Consider the following 21100-nt stretch of genomic DNA (forward strand, 5'->3'; position numbering starts at 1 on the left):
TTTTCCTCCCGGGTCTCAGGCTCGCGCGCGCGCCGCGTCGCTCGTAAAAGGGATTTCGCCATCCGGCCCACCCCCTCCGGGATTTCACGGAGAAATTGTCGCGAGAGTTTGGTCGCCTTTGTATCGAAGCCGGAGTTCCTCGTTCGCGTTCAGAGTTCGAGTCCAAACTGGAAGTCGGAGACCCGGAGATCCGTCTTTGACCAACGAGATCGACTCGACTCGATCGCTGGCTAGCTCGCAACTGTCTGTCCCGGAGAATCAAGATCACATGGAAGTTTAATTGCAGACTCGATAACCGAGACGCGGAAAATTTGGTGTATCGGCGAGCCCCTTTGTCCCGATAGCCGATACTCGACCCAGGCTCGCCGCAAGAACCCGGAAACGCGACGAGTCAACTCTCCAAGGTACACCGAGTGTCCTATCGTGGACCTTCCGTGGCATACAAGTTCACTAGTGTCACGTCCAGTGGTTCAGCCGTTAATAATAATTGATAAAATCAATCATGTATAATTCATGACATCCATTTTCTGAATTTCTTTCTATACTTGCTCTAATAATGTTGTACGAAAAATAAAATATCAAATATTACAATTGATAATTAATGTTAAAATGTCGTATATTATACCACATTGCGTGCGATAGAACTAAGGAAACACTCGTAAGATATATATCGCAGTTGACTCACATGGAATCGCTATCCCATGTGATTTATTTGAAACTTATAACTCATCTTGAATTTATACCTTAACTGTGCGAATTAAAAATACAGCGAAATCTATTGTATTAATCAAATGAAATAATTCAAAATATTATGCTAGTGACAATTAAAAGAAGTATCCGCTGGAGTCTATTCATCGCTGAAGAATGTGAAAATAGTTCAGAGGAGACTAGGAAAGCACTACGTAAAAGAAATGGACAAAGGAATCGATGAACAATGGATTGTTGTTCCCCGATCCAGGACGATATGCAGAGTAATATGATCCGGCCAAGAGGATGATAACGGCACGAAAAGATATTTTTGGCATAATTTAAATGGCATCGAAGGAGGAATATCATAGAAGAACAATTTTTTTGTCCGGTTATTTTTTCATAGTTTCTTCAAGGTCATCGTTATTCTTTATCGGGAAAACTTATCTTTCTTTACTCCATCTTGTTAATGGCTTAAGCATATTCAAATGTATTTTTCAGCCGCTATAAAAGATGGAATAAAAAAGAATAAGTTTTCCCGATAAAAGAATAACGATGACCTTGAAGGACTATGAAAAAATAACCGGACAAACAAAATTGATCTTCTATGATATTCCTCCTTCGATACCATTTAAATTATGCCATAAATATCTTTTGTGCCATTAAAAATGAAGGAGATATTTAGGTGGCCTCCTTCAACCGAGACACCCTGTATATCAATAAAATGAAGAAAATTATATACATAACATGGCAATATTTCAGCACCGAGTGCGGAGGGTGAAAGACCACGATTAGCACCTTGAGTGTCGACCTAGCAGCCTCAACAATTCCACGAGATGGAATGGATGACATAAAAATTGAACTGTTGCGATTTATGATGCTGAGAGTGCTCGTCCAAAGTTCATGCATTTAGCAATACATTTCTAAATCGAAAGTTAAATTAGGATCGTATCCTTCTCTCTGGTATATTTCTCACACTAGCGTGCTATCTATCTCCAGGTCCATCCAGCTCCTCGGGAAGACCGAAGTCGTTTGGCGCAAGTTTGAAAAAGTTGACGTGAAGGGTACTTGGTCAATTAAGCGAGTCGCTGTGTCTTCCAGGGGCGACGAGCAGTAGCTGGGAAATAGATAAAGATGGAAACGGTTAGAGCGAGTATCGCGGGTGCCTTGAGAATGGCCGGAGTCCCGCGATCTCGCGATAAACCGTACTCGCGGAGGGTTCAGCTGGGTGCTGCGAGAATTGCAAATGACGCGTTAGAAGTCGGGGCCGGAGCTGGTGCGTGCCGCCGTTCCAGGGCCGTTCCCGGATTATCCTCGGCTCTTTGTTATGATGCGGGTATTAGTCGGCGGGATGATACGATAAAACTCTCGAAGTTTGCTTCCTCGGTCGAATGGTTGGTCCTCGAGAGCGAGCGCGGGGGGATTAAAGTTTAACGAGTGCGAGGACCTCGAACCGGCACGGCAGCAGGGCGGATAGGTATCTTTCTCCTGTTTGTCTCTTTGGTAACGGAGAAGCGCGGCGTGTCTCTCTCGGCTAAATCCTCCGGGGAACAGTCTCGGCCGAGCGACGTAGGAAATATGCGAAACTCGCGTGCGACGTGTAACACAGATCAAAGGAGTGTATTCACGGGCGAATACGTGGGTCGGGTGCGGGGGTAATCGTACTCGCGAGCTCAAAGCAGTTTCTCCGAGCGCGCGGACCTAAGAACCGTAAGTGCTCGAGAAAAGTACCCGCGTAATTGCTTTCCATTCATCCGTTCCACGTGGACCAGGCCGAGCCGGCCCGCTGAAAGCGTCACAGCCCAACCTCTTTCTAACCCTCGCGCACTGCGGCCGCGAATTTCGTACGAATTACTTGGTCAAAATCTGGTTTCCCTCCGCAAACCAACGACGGATCTTCCCACGAACAAAGACGGACGGACACGCGCCGTACGCTGGCCCTGGCTGCTCATGTCGATAGCAGGGGGCTACGTTAGCTGCGTTCCACAAGCTAAGGTTATCCTCAATTAACTCGTTGACTGCCAATTTTACATAATCATAAATAGCAATCAACATCATAACACATCACTCAAAAAGTCTCCGGTCTAACTAAGAAAAACAAATTTTCTTTTAGAAATTCCACTTTATTCATCAACATACTCTCCTTCAAGAGTGATGCATTCATTCCAACGCTCCTCTAACTTTTCGATGCCCTTTATGTAAGACGATTTGTCTTTACTCTCAAAATAAGCCTCAGTTTCAGTAATCACTTGTTTATTTGAGCCAAATTTCTTTCCCTGGAGCATCTTTTTCATGTCTGCAAAAAGCGAGTAGTCGCTGGGGGCCAAATCTGGAGAGTAATTCAAAGCGTAATTCATCCAATTTATCCATTGTTTTCATCGCGCTCTGAATCGTCGACGCGTTGTTGTTTCTGGTCCGGTGTGAGCATACGCGGCACCCACTTCGAAAGCAACTTGCGCATGCCCTTTTCATGTAAAATTGTAAAGACACTGCCCTCTGATATCTTCAAGGTGTCAGCTATCTCGCGCAACTTCATTTTACGGTCTTTTAAAACTATTTTGTGGACATTTTTTATGTTTTCCGGAACAACTGCCGATTTTGGGCGACCAGAGCGTTCAGCATCATCGGTGCTTGTACGACCGCGTTTAAATTCAGCATACCAGTCAATAATAGTCCCCATAATGCTTATCAAGCCACTGTTTTGACTTCAACAGTATTTTTCCCCATCAAAAAGCAGTGTTTAATCAACACACGAAATTCCTTTCTATCCATTGTCTTGAAAATTACAAAACTGGTGTCACTAAAACGACTGTAACCTCTAAACTAACGGTCAGAATGCCATGAAATTTTGACACGTACTGTTTGAAGGTTAGTACTATGTACCCGGAAATCACGTGGGTCTGTCAACAATGTTGCCATATATGTGTCAGACCGGAGACTTATTGAGTGATGTGTTAAATAGACTGCGGGTCTTTATGCAAAATAAAAATTTTCTGTGACCGACCTACCAATCTTTAGGATAACGAGACCACGGTTGACTTATCTATGAGATCGTGGGTCGAGCCAATCGAATGGAGTTCGAGGGGACCACGGTGGGCTCAGGCTAATCGACAGCAAGTCCCATCGGACTGGTCTCGATAACCGAACGACGTGTCTCGGACGCTGATGGTTTTCTCGGTGGCGAGCCGGTGCGCGAGTGAATGGCCATTGTGTCACGGACAAGGATTGTGCGGATTGTGGCGCACGGTCGGTCCAAAGGCACGAGAGAGCGGCATTGTGTCCCGGGACGAGACACCTCCGAAGAAAAGAGAGAAGAAGGAGCGTGGGTCGCGAGAACAACCGGTGTTCGATGTCCTCGATCCGCGTTCGCACACACTCTTTCTCCGTAAATAATTCCAGCGGGAGATTGTTCGCGATTCCTCACGATATCGACGAGAATCGGAGCGCGAGGAATAAATTTGAATATTTTCGGGTTGAAAATCTCCGGCGAGGACTGGGGCGCAACGAGGTCGATTCATACGATGTCTTCCGTAAGAGTAATTCTCTCTCGGCTTTGTTTAATCGGTTCGCGTACGTTTGCGGCGCGGCGATACTTAAATTTCCATAATTAGAGGGGGACGAGCGACGGGACGCGACGGATCGTTGAATTACGGGAAACCTGCGGTTGAACGATTAATTAGAAAGCCGTGAAGGGGGCGTTTTTCGAGCGAGCGACGCCCGCGCTCGGTACGGTTCGCGAAACTTTTCATTAAACAAGTTTCCCGGCGAAAATGGAGTCAGCCGCGAAAACGACGCCTTGGAAGCAAGCTCGCTCGCCTCTCGCTTCCTCTCTCTCTCTCTCTCTCCGACGCACAAAAAAATCGCGTGCAATCTTGGAGGCGCAACTCGTAATTTCCAAGGATTAATTAAAAAATACGAAGCTGCCGAGGAAAGAGCAAAGACATCGAATCGATCCCGACGAAAGCACGGGCGCTTTCTGGCCCGGATCAAGGCGAAATCCCTGTAATCCTTGATCCGGATGCCAGGCGAAAGGATAAAAAGGCTCCGTCTGAAATGGAGCTCCTCCATTTTCTTGTTTTCCGGCGCCGCGGCGCGGCGTTCCCTTTTCGGCCGGCTCGTTTCCACGATCTCTCTCGGCCTGGTTACTTATGCCGAGTGTGTTCCTCGGGTAATGGAGCCAAATTATAACCCCGGGATTACGTTATCTATCTATCCGCGATATCGAGGACTTAGCCCGACCTTCGGCCGGCCCGGGAACGGGGCTCCGTTGAGAATTTATTATTCGTTTTCCTCCACTTCGTCCGTACGCTCTGCTCTGGTCCGAACGCGGTCCGTCGACCGGGCAGAAACTTCTTACGAAGGAGAGCCGATCCGCCCGATGCTCTCAAGGAGAAAATCTTTCACGTCGGCTAATCCCGATTTCGACGAAACGAGAGCCCGGTTCGCTCGACGCGGACCAAATCAAAATTCGGCTAATCCTTCGTCCTCCATTTGTCCGACCGGTTTAGCCTGACCAGACGTCCCGATTTTTCAGGATTCCACCCTATTTTTGGTTGGATCCAACATGTACTGCTCGGAACTATCGCGTGCCTCGATTTTCAAATATTCCGTACCTTTAGCCTCCATTTACTATTAGATCAACGCGAAAGTTTCCGCCCGATTTGGTATTGAAATGCAACGAGGGAGCAAGAATTTTTCCACGTGTATGCGTAACAAATACACGTGGCTTTGTGTCACAATTAAATCTTACTTGTTGATTTGTTCGTCTCGCGACACCGAAGCGTACAGCAACGTGAACAGAAAACCTTTACGGCCTCGTGGAGCGGTGCAAACAACCGTGGACACAGTTTCAGACTGGGTCGATCTACAGCAGATCTACAGGAGAAAGAGAAGCGTCGAACTGCTCGGCGATTCTCTTTTGATACATCGATAGGAATTTGGTATCAAACGACGCAAGGCGAGGCGAGGCAAAGGAAGGGAACGCGACGCTGCGGGAGGGAAAGTTTCCGCTAGCGAGAGAAGTTGATTCTCTCCGGAGCCGACGCGCGATGGCGACTTCTCGCGTTCTTGTCTCGAGTCGCCGCGCTGACAAATTCTTTCGAAAATACTTTATCCGGTTTCGCCGGTCCGAAGTTTGCTGTCCGGCTAGGAGAACGTTTCGCGGCAGCGGAGGAGTCGTCCAACGGCTCCGTTTTTCGCCGGTCTAATTCCCCGGCGAGATCCTCGGACAGCGACGAAAAGCGGTTCGAAGAAACTCGTATAAATTCTTCCGGGTCTCTCTTCCGGCGACTCTTTACGGGTCACCGGAACGACGGCGAAGCGTCGCTATAAATAACCGTCAGATAATCCGGCCTGTCGCCGTTTAACCCAGTCCCCTTGTCCCTTCTCCTCTCATTTTCTCCCTTATCCTTCATCCTTCGCGAAAGCTTCCGAAATTTCGTCGAGCGATCAACTTTTACTGCCTGGTCATACATAATGCAGCGAATACTTCTCGCCGTCGGAGAGTAGCACGCGGAACGAACACCTCGGACGACACACAGTGGGACAAATGTCCGATCCAGCTGGGAAAAAGTCATGTTCGGAAATGGATATTTTTCAGTAAAAATAGGAAAAAATGATAGGGGAAAAATTCGTACGTCATAATACGTCTTAACTTCGTATGACCGTATTTTTCTGGATGCACCGATGCTCTCGCCAGGTACAATTGCACTTTATTCTTTAATGCAACCGAATTTTTTTGTTAAACCAATCGATCCTTTTTATTATCCTACGTATAGAAGTACTGTCCAGTGAAAGAGTGTAAACTAGCGGGACGGGAACGGGGCTAGAGGGACGCAAAGAACACCTGAGTGGTCAGACTAGAATGTAGACGCCTATTCTCACACGCATTCTTGGCTCTAACGCGCTATTGGCGGAGACGGACACGCACACTAATCGGGCGCGTGACGCGGAGAGCGAGTCAGATGTATACAAACAAACGAGACAGAGCGAGCGATACGGTCAACGGCAATCCATTGGCGTAGTCTGCGTAATCTAACTGTCAAGTCAATTTTTTAATTACTTCTGTGAAATGTGCAAGGTATATCAATGCCTAATAGACTTACAGAATAAATGAAACGTAAAAATTGTAAGGTTCCTCGCGAAAAAGACTTGGAAAAAATCGGTTTTTATTTCTTATAACTACGGCGCACCAAACCATAAAATCTGAAAAAAATTCATGAACAATAACTATAACAATATATCGGTACTGTAAAAATATAAATGTTGTCACTGTAGAACTTCCATGTGAAATCTGCATTTTTTCGATTTTTCTGAGGTTTTGATTTTTTACAAGCAGGATTTTCAATTTAAGAATCTGAAACCAATTGCAGAATATGTATCTGGGTCCTTGACATGTGTCAGATTTTTTTCAGAATTTCGAAACATCATTAACTGGGAAAAATAGGCCAAAGCTGATTTTTCTGTTTTACCCCATAGCTACCCTCCCGATAGAGATACTGGGTTGAAATTTTACTCAGTACATTTTTTATTGATGCCCTATCGAATGACCCATCGATAGGGTATATTCGAGTTCTTTTGGCTCAAGTATAATGAGCAAATAAGTATTAAATAAAATCGCGCGCGCGTTGTTAGTTATTTACAACTTATCATAGTAGAAATGCAAAGTAGCAATATCTGTTCGTACGCCTATGAAAAGTGGGGACCGTTCCCGTTCCGCTAGTTCACACTCTTTCACTGGACAGTACTAACCCAATGTCATCGAAATGTCAATCTTTATTTTTTATTTACATTGCGTCACATTATGTACTGTATTACTTTCTATTACTCTTTATTTCTTGATTGTATATTAATTTTATTCGTGTTTTCTAAAACTGTTTCTTAAACGTATGCAACTTACAAATTTTTTGTTGCGATCAAAATCAACAGAAAACGAAAGCTTGAAGTCTCCCGTTGTCGTCGACCCCATATAAGATAGCATAAATAGTTGTTTCTGATGAGTAGGACTTTCTTCCAGCTAGATCGGACATTTGTTCCACTATGCGACAGCGTGATACTGTTGCTCTGTCCAAGAGTGTATCGCCATTTCGAATGACCTTTTGTGGAGGAATCCCTTCGAATCGAGACGCGCGCTCGCGGGAATAATGGAAAACGCGAAGAATGGAGGGACGAGATAGAGAGATATCGTTCGAGGATAGCCGGAGGTGAGATTCAGCGAAAGGATTCGCCGAGAAAACAACTCGTCCGTCTCTGGGCGTGAGCTCGCGCAGCTTGTACAGCAGCGTTCTCTCTAAAACGTGAACTCTCGGAAGGAAAGTTTTACCGGCAGAAGCGGCCGGGAAAGTTTCATTTACCGGTAAACAGAGCCGGCCTGTCTCCATATTTCCAGGAGACTAACGCGGGACTGGAGTTCCGGAATCGAACGAGCCAGGCGTCCGTCGAAACGCATCTGGAATGCGAAAGTTCACCAACGAAATTATCGAACACGGTAAACAGTCCCGCTGCTCCCGCGCAGACACGCCTCCGTGGCTACGAGACCACGTACTCTCCCTCTGCCTCGTTATATTCATCGCAGCCGCAGACGTAATTTATAGACTCGGAACAGAATTTTGCGCGAGCAGATTCTCCCGCTAAACGCATCAAAAGCTGCGGTTAATCGACATTGCTGCCAACGCTGATTCCGTGTCCACATCCACCGTTGTGAAATTCTTCAGGTCTTCCTACCTTTAGAACGGCTGGCATTGTACTGGGTGGAGAATCGGAGAACAGGGACACACCTGAAAAATTGCATCAAGCGCACTGTGCTTAGCTTCGGAGAATCTGTAATCCGATATCAATCATTTCGTATAAGTGGACACATACAGTGGGTGTAAAAAGTACTCGTACGCCCTTTAAAACAGAATAACATTTATGTAATTGTACCAAACGACCTGATTTTGTATATTCAATTAGGAGCATTGATTTACGAAATGATATGCAAAAAAGATTTTCGAAAAAGTATTATTTTCTTTTAAAACTTTTTTATTTGGGCCCTTAATGAAAATTTAAAATATATATGTTTTGTAGAGATCTATGTTAGTTATACACACACTGAAAAATCGGTTGACGAAATCGATTGGTAGGGTAAAGTGCCCAAATATGAACCACTTTTTGTTAATGTCATTTTTTGATTATTTTAGAATGCTCTCTTTCGCACAAAAATGACCAGTTGTAGATGCATTTCCTCCCTATAAGATACTGGAGTCAAGTTTGTTCAAAAATTAATACAGCTTGGGAAAAATATTTTCTTTGTGGTGTGTCATTAGCAGGTTCCAGCAATAGGGGTTTTTAATATGGTACACCTTGAGTCCCTAATATGACACATAGTGCCATATTCGGCATCCACACCAAGAATGTCAATATATATATACCCATAATGGGAAACCCTTGGTAGTGCCATATTGGGAACTCCACGTGGACTGACAATAATAGCTACTGACAAAGAGAAAATGAATTTCAGCCCAAACCAACAGTTCACAAACATTAATATAGATCAACTGAAACTACAGATATGTTCAAATATTTCAAAATCACTTACCTTCCTCGAAAAAGATACAATCGAAAATCTAATCACAAAAATATTCAACACGTGGAGACACAACTGGCGGAGGATCGATACTAAAATCTATAGAATGGTGCGATTGCACTGCACACTGTTGAGTAAACATGGTAAACTATTATTTGAGGATTTTCTCACTGGAGTGTGACGTCTCCTTTACAAGATATAAGGTAGTGCCATAATAGGCGACTATACCATATTTGGATACTTATAAAATACTACAATTATAAAAAAGTTATTCTATTTTAAAGGGCCTACGAATACTTTTTACTCCCACTGTAGAGGAGACATTAACCTTTATGTGAATAAACAGGTACCCAGGTACTCATTGTCAATTTCTTTTTAAAACTTCTTCAATAATTTTGTGGACAAATAACAAAACTATTGTTGCTTTTTATGCTCTTGAATGGCCACAGATTAATTTACATTCAAGATTAACATTTAACCCGGCATTAGTTAGGTGGTGTCTCACAGACCCCAGAGATTTTAGATTGATTGTAACATTGTAAAGATGTTTCATTAGTTAAGTATTTTTGAATAATAAAAAATTAATTTCGTGGATCTGCGTTTTTACTCTGTTAAATTGCAAGCCTCTTAAGCAATACCTAATCTTATAATTATGAAAAAGCTATTTATTTCTATAATACAATATATTATTTCGGTGGGTCTGTGAGACCCCACCTTACCACTTACAATACATTTTCCCACCTTACCAACGCCGGGTTAAGAATTTCTTTTCGAGTATACACATACATAGTATTAAAAGTACTGCTGATGATACAGGAGATATGGACTCTTGGGTATCTTTGATTTATGCTATAGTTAAAGTTGGCCTGACCGCGTCGAAGACGTTCTATCGTTTTAACGCGGCCGTCGTCGGCGTGCCGTTCAGCCGAGCGTGATCCTTTATCAAAGTCGATCCCGCGGGTACGGTTTCCCGTTGTCCTTGAAGCTTGCGGAGTCCATTTTCACGCGCCATAAGGGAAGGTAAGCAGGAAGAAGCTTCCGGACAGTAAGGAGCCACGGGTGGCCTCGTAATTTTCGTTTAGCTTCCCAGGGACGCTTTTGATCGCTTCCCATTGTCTCCCTTCCGTTCTCCGACCGCTCCACGGTTTCCGGCTCCATTTTTCCCCTGGCGTTTCCCTTCTTTGTCCTCGTTTTTCGAGGCCAGGAGCCGAAACTATTATCCCGCAGGAAGGAAACGTCGACTCGTCCGGAAAGTCGTCCACATCTCGACGTGCCCGTGAAACGTTTTCGCGTTATTCGATTTTAATACGCGAGGAGTCGCGAAGCGAGATCGAGTCGAGAAACCAGGTCTCCTCGACGAAAGAGTTTGACCGAGTTTCTTCTTCCTGTTTGCTCGAACGACGCTGGCGCAAACATCGAGCCTTTCTCGATTCACCAAATAGCGTTCTCCGACGGCCACACTGGGTCCTTCCGACTCCAAGAACCGTTCGGATTGTTTAAGGCTCGTTTGCGAACGAGTCACGAGCCGGAATCGATTGCTGTCCTTGTAAATACGAGGAGCGGCCGCGCACTCGTCTCAAACGATTTCCGCTCGGTCGGGATCAATCGAATCACCCGAGGAAGAGAAACCAAAATCACTTCCATCCTCGAAAGCCCGTTTCCTTAATTCCAACTTTTCTCTCGTGGTTTAGAAATGCTCTTCTGTCTTTGAAAGTGATTTGTATCCTCGAGCACGAAATTTTAAAGTCGACGAAGAAGTTTGCTACCTGAAGTTTGCTTCATAAGAACACGATTACTAGACAGCGGTTCTTTACGCAAGATAAAAATGTTTTACCCAAAATTGCAACTAACTGGAGTGACATAGAAATTTATTTTCTTTCTTAACCCTTTTAGACCCGACCTAAGGTTTGGGAAAAAGTTGATGAAAAACGATATAAGAATGTTATTTACAAAATTCAAAAATGAGCATATTACGAAATGAAGGGAGATTAAAGTAATGCCAATTGTATTTTAACACATTACCGACCGGTGATTATTGCATAATTTTGAAAAATCTATGGTACAAGGCAAAACACTTTTTAATGGAACCTTCAATGGCAACAGCAATTTTCATTTTGAACTAACAAGCCGCCCTCAATAACATCATTTAGTAGTTTCGTTTAAGATTGCAATGTAAAAGAAAATTTCTATGCTTTCTTCTGGTACAGCACAATTATTGAAAATCCTATTAATAGAATATTATAATCATATTAATAGAGAATAACATAAATATAAAACATTATGAAAAACAGAAAAATCAATTCTGTTTTACAAACAGTATTTGCACATAAGAAAAATCATCGTTTGATCATAGCTGTATATAGATCACGTAGTATGAAGTATAGACATTGCATTTTCAATCATTTGTAACAAAATAACTAATATCGGACCACAAAACTGAAGGATAATTCCATGATGCACGGCAAACGTCAGAAGGATTAAAAGTTATTAATTCGTGTACTTAACAAAACGTTGAATCCATAAACAATGTTTTCAATCGTTTTGCAACGAAATTAAGCCGTTTATAACGTTTTATAAATTTATTTTAAGGTAGAGTTCTCTCGCATTGCGAATAGTAAGGCGCCATCGCACTTTTCGCGACTAATATAACAATATTTTTAAATTCTTCGAATGTTTTTACCGTTTATAGTCTCATCTAGTCATTTTTGTCATAAATGCATGAAATCCGCTGTCTAATTATTACTCATGACTCTACGCAGCATTTCCGAAGAAATTATGCGAGAGGATGATCGCTGCGATGACTATTCCCGGGGCCGATCGGTCGGGTTCCATAATTACATCGAATTTGCTCGCGGCTGACGATTACACGGCCGTTTGCGCCAGATATATTTCTTGTTCACGGTCCCCGCGATCGAGAAACCAATCAAGCTCGACAGCAGATAAAACGGCCGGGCCAATGGAAACCGAGTCCCGCAGTAATCGTTAGCAGCCTTCTTGTTGCCGGAATTAATGCAATTGGCCGGGCCGTTGCGCGTCGCTATCGCCGGATTTTCGGCCGATTGAAACGACGGGGCTTTATCTTTGCATCGTACGCGCCAACCGGATTGCTTGTTTACTCGCTGTGCGCGCGCCAGCACGAGTGTCGAATTACGTCCAGCGTGGTCGAAACAGGAATTCGGAATAACCCATTTTTAGGAAGTCTTATACGGCTGATTAGCAAATTATTTTTTACCAACAGCATCCAGCATATACTACTTGAATGCACCGAATTCTTTTTGGAGCGATCCAGATTCTCCATTGAAAATTACCTCAATTCGGATCTAGGCGATCCGAACTCTACTTTAGATCCATCGATATACAGGGTGGGTCACCTAACGCTATCACCTCTCAAATATCTTTGTTGTTTTCAAAGATATATTAAATATCTTGAGGACAAAGTAGCGTAATGCAGAGACGGATCTAACGGTACGCGGACTAAGCGGCCGCGGGGGGGGGGGCGGATACCAAGGGGCCCCGAGCTCTTAAAATATCTTAACTGAAAGATTTTGGAAATGACCGAAAAGGTTAAAAAAAAACCCTCCATAAAATAATCGAAAGAATCTAATATAAATAATAAATACATATTGTGCGATTATTTTTGTCACAATATTTATGTTCTTGTGAACAAAACGCAATGTCTCGTACAGACCTGAACATTTCGACGAACCGCCGCACAACGGCGAACGGGACGGATTTGTGCAATTTCCAGAATTTCTTGCGAACAACTAAGTATGGAAGCTGCAGCGGCGTATATTTATACTCATTATCATAATGAGAAATGTCTTGCACATTTCCGAATGTTGAATTATTATTGAAAAATTTTTCTTAACAATTTCGTTATCTAATGCGTCAGGAGAAACATCGTTTTCTGTTTTAAAGCGTGTAAAAAATCGTCATGAGAGGGACTATCATTGTAGATGTTTAAAAAAGGGTGGTTCCATCTTAAAAAATGAAGGTGACCTTGATATCTCTAACAAAAAATTTCTGTTTTTATGTCGTATGAGCCCCATTTTATCATTGAACTTTGTCCTTAAGATATTGAATGTATCTTTGAAAACAACAAAGATATTTGAGGTGATAACGTTAAGTGACACTATATGAACTGCTATAAATTTGTGTTGTTTCTCATCTCAATGTCAACATTAACCGTAGTCCTTTTTGCCAGTTACATGTAAGATACATTATTACCACACTAAAATAAACTGCAGATAAATAACAATAATAGTGTCACGAGTTCTAACCTCGCGGAACGGAGAGTGAAACGAGATGGATAACGAACCATGAAAAAATGGGGCGTAATAAAGACTTCCGGTCGTGCCCCCAGGCGCGCTAATTGAACCGGCGATCTTTTTCCGCGGGAGGATCAACGGGACTGCGAAATTGGTTCCGCTCACATTCCAATTACACACCACAGATGGTGCTTTTTATCGAAGATTAATGCGCGGAGACAAACGCGTTTTTTTCGGGTGGACGGTAATTAAATCGTCCGGCGGGTTAGTCGTCCAATTCGCGGAGTTAATAATTCCGATTGGATGGCGATCGCGATCGCGTCGCGCCCCGTCACGCAAACAGAGCGGAATTGAATTTTCGCGGGATCGGTGATCCGCTTCCTAAGTTGATCGGAACGCGATGGGACGCGGACGGTACGGTATGGTAGGGGACGCGGAATTTCCACGGGAGGGTTCGATTTCGATTCCCGCGTATCGCCGCGATTCGATTAACCGGTATTTTTGCCGGGACACGGAGTGGCTCGATAATTCGCCCCGTTGATTCGCGGAAAGTTCGTTCGCCGAACGCCACGGGAAAGCTGTTTGTCCGATAATTCTTTCGGCAAATAATTTCCGACGCGGACAAACGGACGGGGGCCGGCGAGCATCGATACGCGGCCGTGCGAAAATGCGTTTATCGTGGAAATTCATTTCTCCCCGTAAATTACGAAAAATCCCGCGAGGTGTCGGCACCTCGAGCTACACCTCTAGTCGAATCCGCGGGGAAACAAGCCGGGCTACCGCAATTCCGAAAACAAAAATGCTTCGCTCTATTCACCGTCTAAATAGCTCGGAACGAGCCAACTGCCGCGTCGAAAGCGAAACACGATGAGGAACGATTGATACCATTGAATACTCAGAGAAATGGCACTTAGGGAAGAATAAAAAAATATATTAAAAAAATTTTTTAAACCACGCTAATATTAAAATACAGTAGAAAGGAGAAAATCATTTTTTTAACATTAGTGGCTATAAATAAACGTGTAGAGCGCTAAACTGTATTGACGTAATCTTCGTGGGCGCTTCACGCTTTTACTTATAGTCACTAATGTCTGAAAAAATTATTTTCTCCTTTTTAGTGCATTTTAATATAAGCGTGGTTTTTAAAAAGTATTTTATATATTTTTGATCTTCTACTTTTTAGTCCTTTTTAAATGGAACGCAAGATGTAGTAATACTGGTATGAAATAGTAAATATAGAAACGCAAGATATGGAAATACGCGAGATATAATGAGGGGATGACTCCGAGAGACGACTTCTCTTGATGGAGTCCGAAATTGTCTGTAATGGAACTGAATGAACGGAACACCACAGCCACACTGAGGTCCTACGATGCGAAGTGGGCCAGTGGAGTGGGGATGAGTCGGAGTGAGAACACGTAGTAGAGTAGGGAGCGCTGGCGCGCGGAGTGGGGATCGCTGAACGCGATCACGTACCACCGAGCGTCGCGCGGCGAGGTGTGACGGTTAATAAAAAAAAATTTTTTCTCCTAGACGCATAGTTTTTTTAATATTGCATTGTCATCCAGTTCTGAGCCATGATTAAAGTTTCAAGTCTCTAGCTCATCGGGACGTGGTTTAAAATTCGATTACAAGATTTGACGCATACGACAACGATAACTCGGCAAGCTAATATAAGCGTGGTAAAAATATGCCACGCACTCACCGATTAATGTTATTCATTGAATAAGCTGGTCTGTCTCTACTCGCGGTTTCCGTTCAGACCATTTCATATATTGGTTAATTGCATGTGTTTGATTACCTGAAAAATAATTACAACTATCGCGAGAGATACGCCCTTGAAGCACTCAGACCGCAATGAGTTCACGGTCGAGGCAACTTTCTCTCTTGACACGAAACAACGCTCGTCGTGTCATAAAATTGATAATGTTCGAGTAATTCGTACGGGTCGAGCGGCTGTATCGTGAATGTCCGCGAAGAGCAGATTTTTCTGGAACCATTGGCTTCCACGCTTCGTCGAGTGGAAGCAAAACGAGGAAGGAGGGCGAGCAAAAGGGCCACAGAAACTAGAGGGATGACCCGAGTCCGTCCACAATCACGGTACCGTTCGTTCGCGTCGAGTTTAAGGCGGTCCGTGCAGCTTGCTCGGGGCCAAGATCTCGTTTGTGCATTCCGTCCACGTTCGTTCGCGTCTGCGATCGAGGAATCGAATTCTGGTTAGGTGGTCGACCCTCCCTCTTTTTCTCCCTCCCTTTTCTCTGATTCTGGTTCTGCCGAGCGGGAGAGGAGAGGAGAAGTAGACTCCCTAGAAAAGCCCATCAGCCGGTACCGAGTCGCGCGTCGCTTTCACGATGATCTCGCAGTCTCTGGTACTTTGTCGAATAGACCGGAGAGAAGTCCATCGTGCTGATTCGCGGTGCATATTGATTCGAAAGGTTTCCTCCCCGTGTGTACTCTCCCTTTCCATGCCACCCTTTCTCCGGGACCCGACTCGCTTCAACCCCCATCCACGCTGCACGACGCGACGCCCACACCCTCGACTTCGAGTTCGAGTTCCCTTTGCTCCTTTCTCTATTCCTTTAGCGCTCGCGTCACCACGCTCCACTCTGCACCGCGCTTTTCCTCCGATTCCCGGCTAAGCCGTGATTAGATTGCAGATGCTTCCCTATTCTCCCTCTCCTCTGTCTCCCTTCCACCTATTTTACAACTCTTTCCACCACCGACCGACATATTTAACGATTTCGCGTCGCCTGGCTCATCTTCTCACACCGGGCCAGGAAGCTCTTCTCTATGCAGGTCTGTTAAGGGTGTAGACTACTTTTTCCAGGATTGCAAGGGTGCGGGATTCTCCTTCTCATTTCTCTATAATATAGTATGTATAATAATTTCAGTGTAAAAAATGCTAGATAAAAGATCGATCTAAGGCGCTATCGACCTCAAAAGTCCTATTTTTTCGTTTACGAGGCGTAATTACATTATTCGGAAGCATACAAGTGCGCATGTAGCTATTTTTATAGCTATATGCTGCCGAATAATGCAAATTACGCCTCGTAAACGAAAAAATAGGACTTTTGAGGGCGATAGCACCCTAGATCGATCTTTTATCTAGCGTTTTTGACTACCGAGAAACCTCATTTTTGTATTATCGAGAAATGAGAACGCGAATCCCGCACCCTTGCAATCCTGGAAACGAGTCTACCGCCTTAACACATTATCTACCGGGGATTACTCTAAAATTTTTTGAGGATAAGGACTTCTTGATAGATCCTTCAGCAGCAGTAGCAATTTTAATTGCGAATTTAATTGCCACAACAACGTAATCCAACAATTTATTTTTAGTACAGTATAATTATAAAATTCATTGAGCGTTGTGTGTAATTAATCAATTGGAGAATCCTATTAACCGTCAGCATTCGAATCACGACTGCTGAATTGGCAATGTGTCGAAGACCAAACGTAGGGTAAAGTGCCCAAATATGAACCAGTTTTTGTTGATGTCATTTTTTGATTATTGTAGAATGCTCTTTTTCGATCAAAAAATTACCTGTTGTAGATGCATTTTCTCCCAATAAGATTCTGGGGTCAAGTCTGTCCAAAAATTAATACAGCTGAGGAAAAATATTTTCTTTGTGGTGTGTCATTTGCAGGTTGCAGCGAAAGGGGTTCTTAATATGGTACACCTTGAATCCCTAATGAACCACTTTTCGTTGATGTCATTTTTTGATTATTTTAGAATGCTCTTTTTCGACCAAAAAATTACCTGTTGTAGATGCATTTCCTCCCAATAAGATTCTGGGGTCAAGTCTGTCCAAAAATTAATCCAGTGGGGAAAAATATTTTCTTTGTGGTGTGACATTTGCAGGTTCCAGCGAAAGGGGTTCTTAATATGGTACACCTTGAGTCCCTAATATGACACCTAGTGCCATATTCGGCACCCACACCAAGAATGTCAATATATATACCTCCACGTGGACTGATAATACTAGCTACTGACAAAGAGAAAATGTATTTCAGCCCCAACCAACAGTTGTCAAACATTAATATAAACAAACTGAAACTACAGATATGCTCAAACATTCCAAAATCACTTACCTTCCCCGAAAAAGATACAATCGAAAATCTAACACAAAAATATTCAACACGTGAAGACAACTGGCGGAGGATCGATACTAATATCTATAGAATGGCGCAATTGCATTGCACATTGTCGAGTAAACATGGTAAACTATTGTTTGAGGATTTTCTCACGAGAGTGCGACTTCTCCTTCACAAGATATAAGGTAGTGCCATAATAGGCGACTATACCATATTTGGGCACATTACCCTATTCTTCAAGGTACATCTTCTATACAGCTTGACCTTTTATTGCAGCTAATTCAACAGCTTTCGATCTACATCATTCGCAAAGAAACAAGCACCGTAGACGCTTCAGTTCGGCAAACCGAACTTCGATAAAATTCTGCACCGCGCGCAAGAAGGTCTGAAAAGCGGTTCTCACGAGTCCCAACTTTCCCGTGCTGCTGTTTTATTGAATTATCGCGAAACTTTGATCGGCACTGGTTTAGCGATTTTCCTTTGCAAATTCCCAGCGCGTTGTAGGACAGGATGAGACTCTCGAAGATTGTTTGCAGAGCCGAATCCGATACACGCCGTGGTGTCTCGTCGGTGGAAAATCGATAGTTGGTAATTTATTAACGCGATATCGGAGAGGTTCGGGAGCGCGAGGCTTGTCCAATGATATTTGGATAACGGATACCGACGTTACGACGTCGTTCCAGCCAGTTTCATCGGGGTAGACGGGAGACACCAACCTCGTGCCTCTGCGTGGCTCACCTTCGACCTTCCTGTTTCGCTATCACCAGCCACGACGGATTACGATCGATCGGAAACGCTCGTCGTTCTTGCGCGACCTGTAACCGATTAACATCAGAATGTTCGTTCGATAACCCGCCCCTCGTTTTTGTTTATCCAAAAATTCAGGGGAAGCCGTTCTGCGCAAGTTAGCCTAGAAACTGGTTAGCACGGGAATACCCGAGACCCTTTCAGAGTCTAGTTTAAATGATAATGGCCGAGGCACACGGGGGACACTTAAATCCTCCCTTCTGCTTTCCATAAATAATTGGAGGTGGAAATGGAGCGGATTCCCCGGTGTATTAGTCGCTCGGAATCGAGAGTCTCCCGCTTCCTTGCGATCCAACAGAGTCCAGGCTGACAGCTCCTTCTCCTTCTCGCAGATTCCTTTGAATAATTAAGAGCCAGCCCGAAGCCTCGATCGCCGAGCCTTCCACCCGAATTTTACCAAGAAAAACCATCGCCGCGTTCTCTCCAGCGTGCGATTCGCCGCGAAAAACGGTTCGACCGGTGCACGGTATATGTTCGACGCAGGGAAAAATATTTCTGGGTTGGAAACACAATGTATTCGTCCATATATTTTCGTTCCTTATAGCTTCGCAGAGGAAAATCTTCAAAAATGAAGACGCTCGACAAATTTATTTCTTGTTATTTTCACAAATTAGTGTAAAACAGTCGCTGCTAGTGGTCCGTAAATCTAATGTGAAACAGAGTCGGGTTTGAACCGAGTTGTCTAGGTTCGAATGCTAAGAGCGGACATTATTTTCGTAGCAGGCTAATAGAAAGGGTGCATCGGCGATCGTGGACGTCCGGAAGATCGACGAGCAACGTCGTTCCCTCGAAATTGCAGGGGCCCGATCGCGGCGGGCGCAGGATTAATCTCTCGCGGCTCTCTTCGGGTTCTCGAACGAGTGCTGTGTCTCGGATCTGGGTTGTTCCGAGGCGGTCCCGTGTCCGCAGGCTTACGGCTCGACGTTGTTGATACTGTTGCCGACGTTGTTGTTCTTGTTCTAGTTGTCCGTGTACCGTTACAAGCACACAATACACCGGAACCGATCTCCTCGGCCGCATAACGTACACATCGAGCCAGCCTCGTGCCCATTCAGGATTTAATTGGTATCAGTTACGCCTTAACCATGTTGTGGATACCGTAGTACGCTACACTTCCGGCGTCCTCATTAGACGCTCCAATTAATTGCCTTCGAGGATGCATCGTCGCGCGATCCAACATCCGGGGATCATCCATCCGTCTTAGAACCGCTATTTTCTTCCTTATCCTCAGCGTTATCCTCAGCCTTAGCCGCGGCGTCCTCGGTTTTTGAAACGTTTCGCTGTGTTCGAGCGCCTTGAGACGCGCGGATACTCGCGACTATCCGCGCTGGGTCGCTTCGAAACAAGATTACCGGATCGCACAGCTTCGACGAACGCGACGTTGCTCGTGGGACTGTCCAGAGTGGATTTCCACCGAGTTTCCAGCTCGAGGAACTAGTTTGATATCTTGTTTGTCGGTACAGTGCTCGATGACCGAGGTCCTGCTTCTCGGTGTCGTCCTCGATGGAAATTCATTTTTCTACGACACATCCTCCGCCAATTCTTCGCACAATTAACCCTTTGCACTCGGAGCTATTTTAACTCGAACATTCTTCCGACCTAGAATATTTCCATTCTCAATGATTTTTTAAATTTGGTGGACACGAAATTGATATAATACCTTGTGCAATACTTCAATGTTTAATAATTGATTAGATACCAACATATCTAATAATGTAAACGATATTTTAAATGATGGTAGAGCAATTTTTAGTGGCGCCTTAGGGTCACTACTCGAGTGCTAAGGGTTAAGTCTAAACCAGAGGAAATACTGACTATATTACACTGAAAACATTAATTTTGTGCTAAAATTTGTTAAAGTTATGTACAATGTTGTATACCAACCTTCACTTCATTCTACATTCTACATAGATACCCGGCTTCCTGTTTTTACTGTACAAACTGATGATTTCATCCTTGGGTCATCCTCAAACTCTGCCCCATCCTCGACCTCTGTCCTTGCCGCATCATATTAGACCCATTTGCTTGGAACACGTCATCGTGAAAACTCTGACCTTATCATCCTAGCCCTTACAATTCCTAAACTCCCACCATTCAAGTTAGAACCTATACATATACAGGGTGGTTCACGCAACTTGCACATCTATATAACTTCCAAAGTATGCGTTGCAGGAAAAAGTTTTCTACACAGAAGTTGCATGGTCTGAAGAGGTACATTATATAGTCCATTTATTTTTTTTACTGGTGGAAGCGTTTCGGAGATTTGAAGGTCGACTTTGTTTTTTTAAATGGGATACTATATTTTTTATACCAAAATATGGAAGAATGTCGAATTCCGAGTAAGAAAGTATTCACCTTCATTAGCCCTAAGCCTAATAATTAGTAAGTAAAATTTTCAGGAAATAAAGTAAAATTGCTCGTTAATTATTAGGGTTTAGGGCTAATACTTTTTTACTCAGAATTCGACATTCTTCCATACTTTGGTATAAAAAATATAGTATTCCATTTAAAAGAAAACAAAGTCGACCATCAAATCTCCGAAACGCTTCCACCTGTAAAAAAAATAAACACACTACATAATGTACCCCTTCAGACCATGCAACTTCTGTATAGAAAACTATTTCGTGCTACGCATACGTTGGAAGTTATATAGATGTGCAAGTTGCGTGAACCACCCTGT

The 21100-nt window shown here is 43.8% G+C and overlaps 1 protein-coding gene across 4 annotated transcripts in view; it reads left to right on the forward strand.

Annotated features, from left to right (window-relative positions):
- The window catches only part of LOC143214709 (uncharacterized), a 144789-nt gene that overhangs the window by 89898 nt on the left and 33791 nt on the right, over positions 1-21100 (forward strand). For 2 of the 4 annotated variants that reach the window (XM_076436065.1, XM_076436066.1), the window contains exon 3: positions 1-11457. This exon is cut by the window's left edge and continues 74436 nt beyond it. The exons of the other annotated variants lie outside the window; for them this stretch is intronic. The gene's annotated coding sequence lies outside the window, so the exon portion shown is untranslated. Of the gene's footprint in view, positions 11458-21100 lie in introns of those variants that run through there. 4 annotated transcript variants of the gene reach the window in all.

This window comes from Lasioglossum baleicum, chromosome 1, assembly GCF_051020765.1.
Source record: "Lasioglossum baleicum chromosome 1, iyLasBale1, whole genome shotgun sequence".
NCBI classification, from domain to species: domain Eukaryota; kingdom Metazoa; phylum Arthropoda; class Insecta; order Hymenoptera; family Halictidae; genus Lasioglossum; species Lasioglossum baleicum.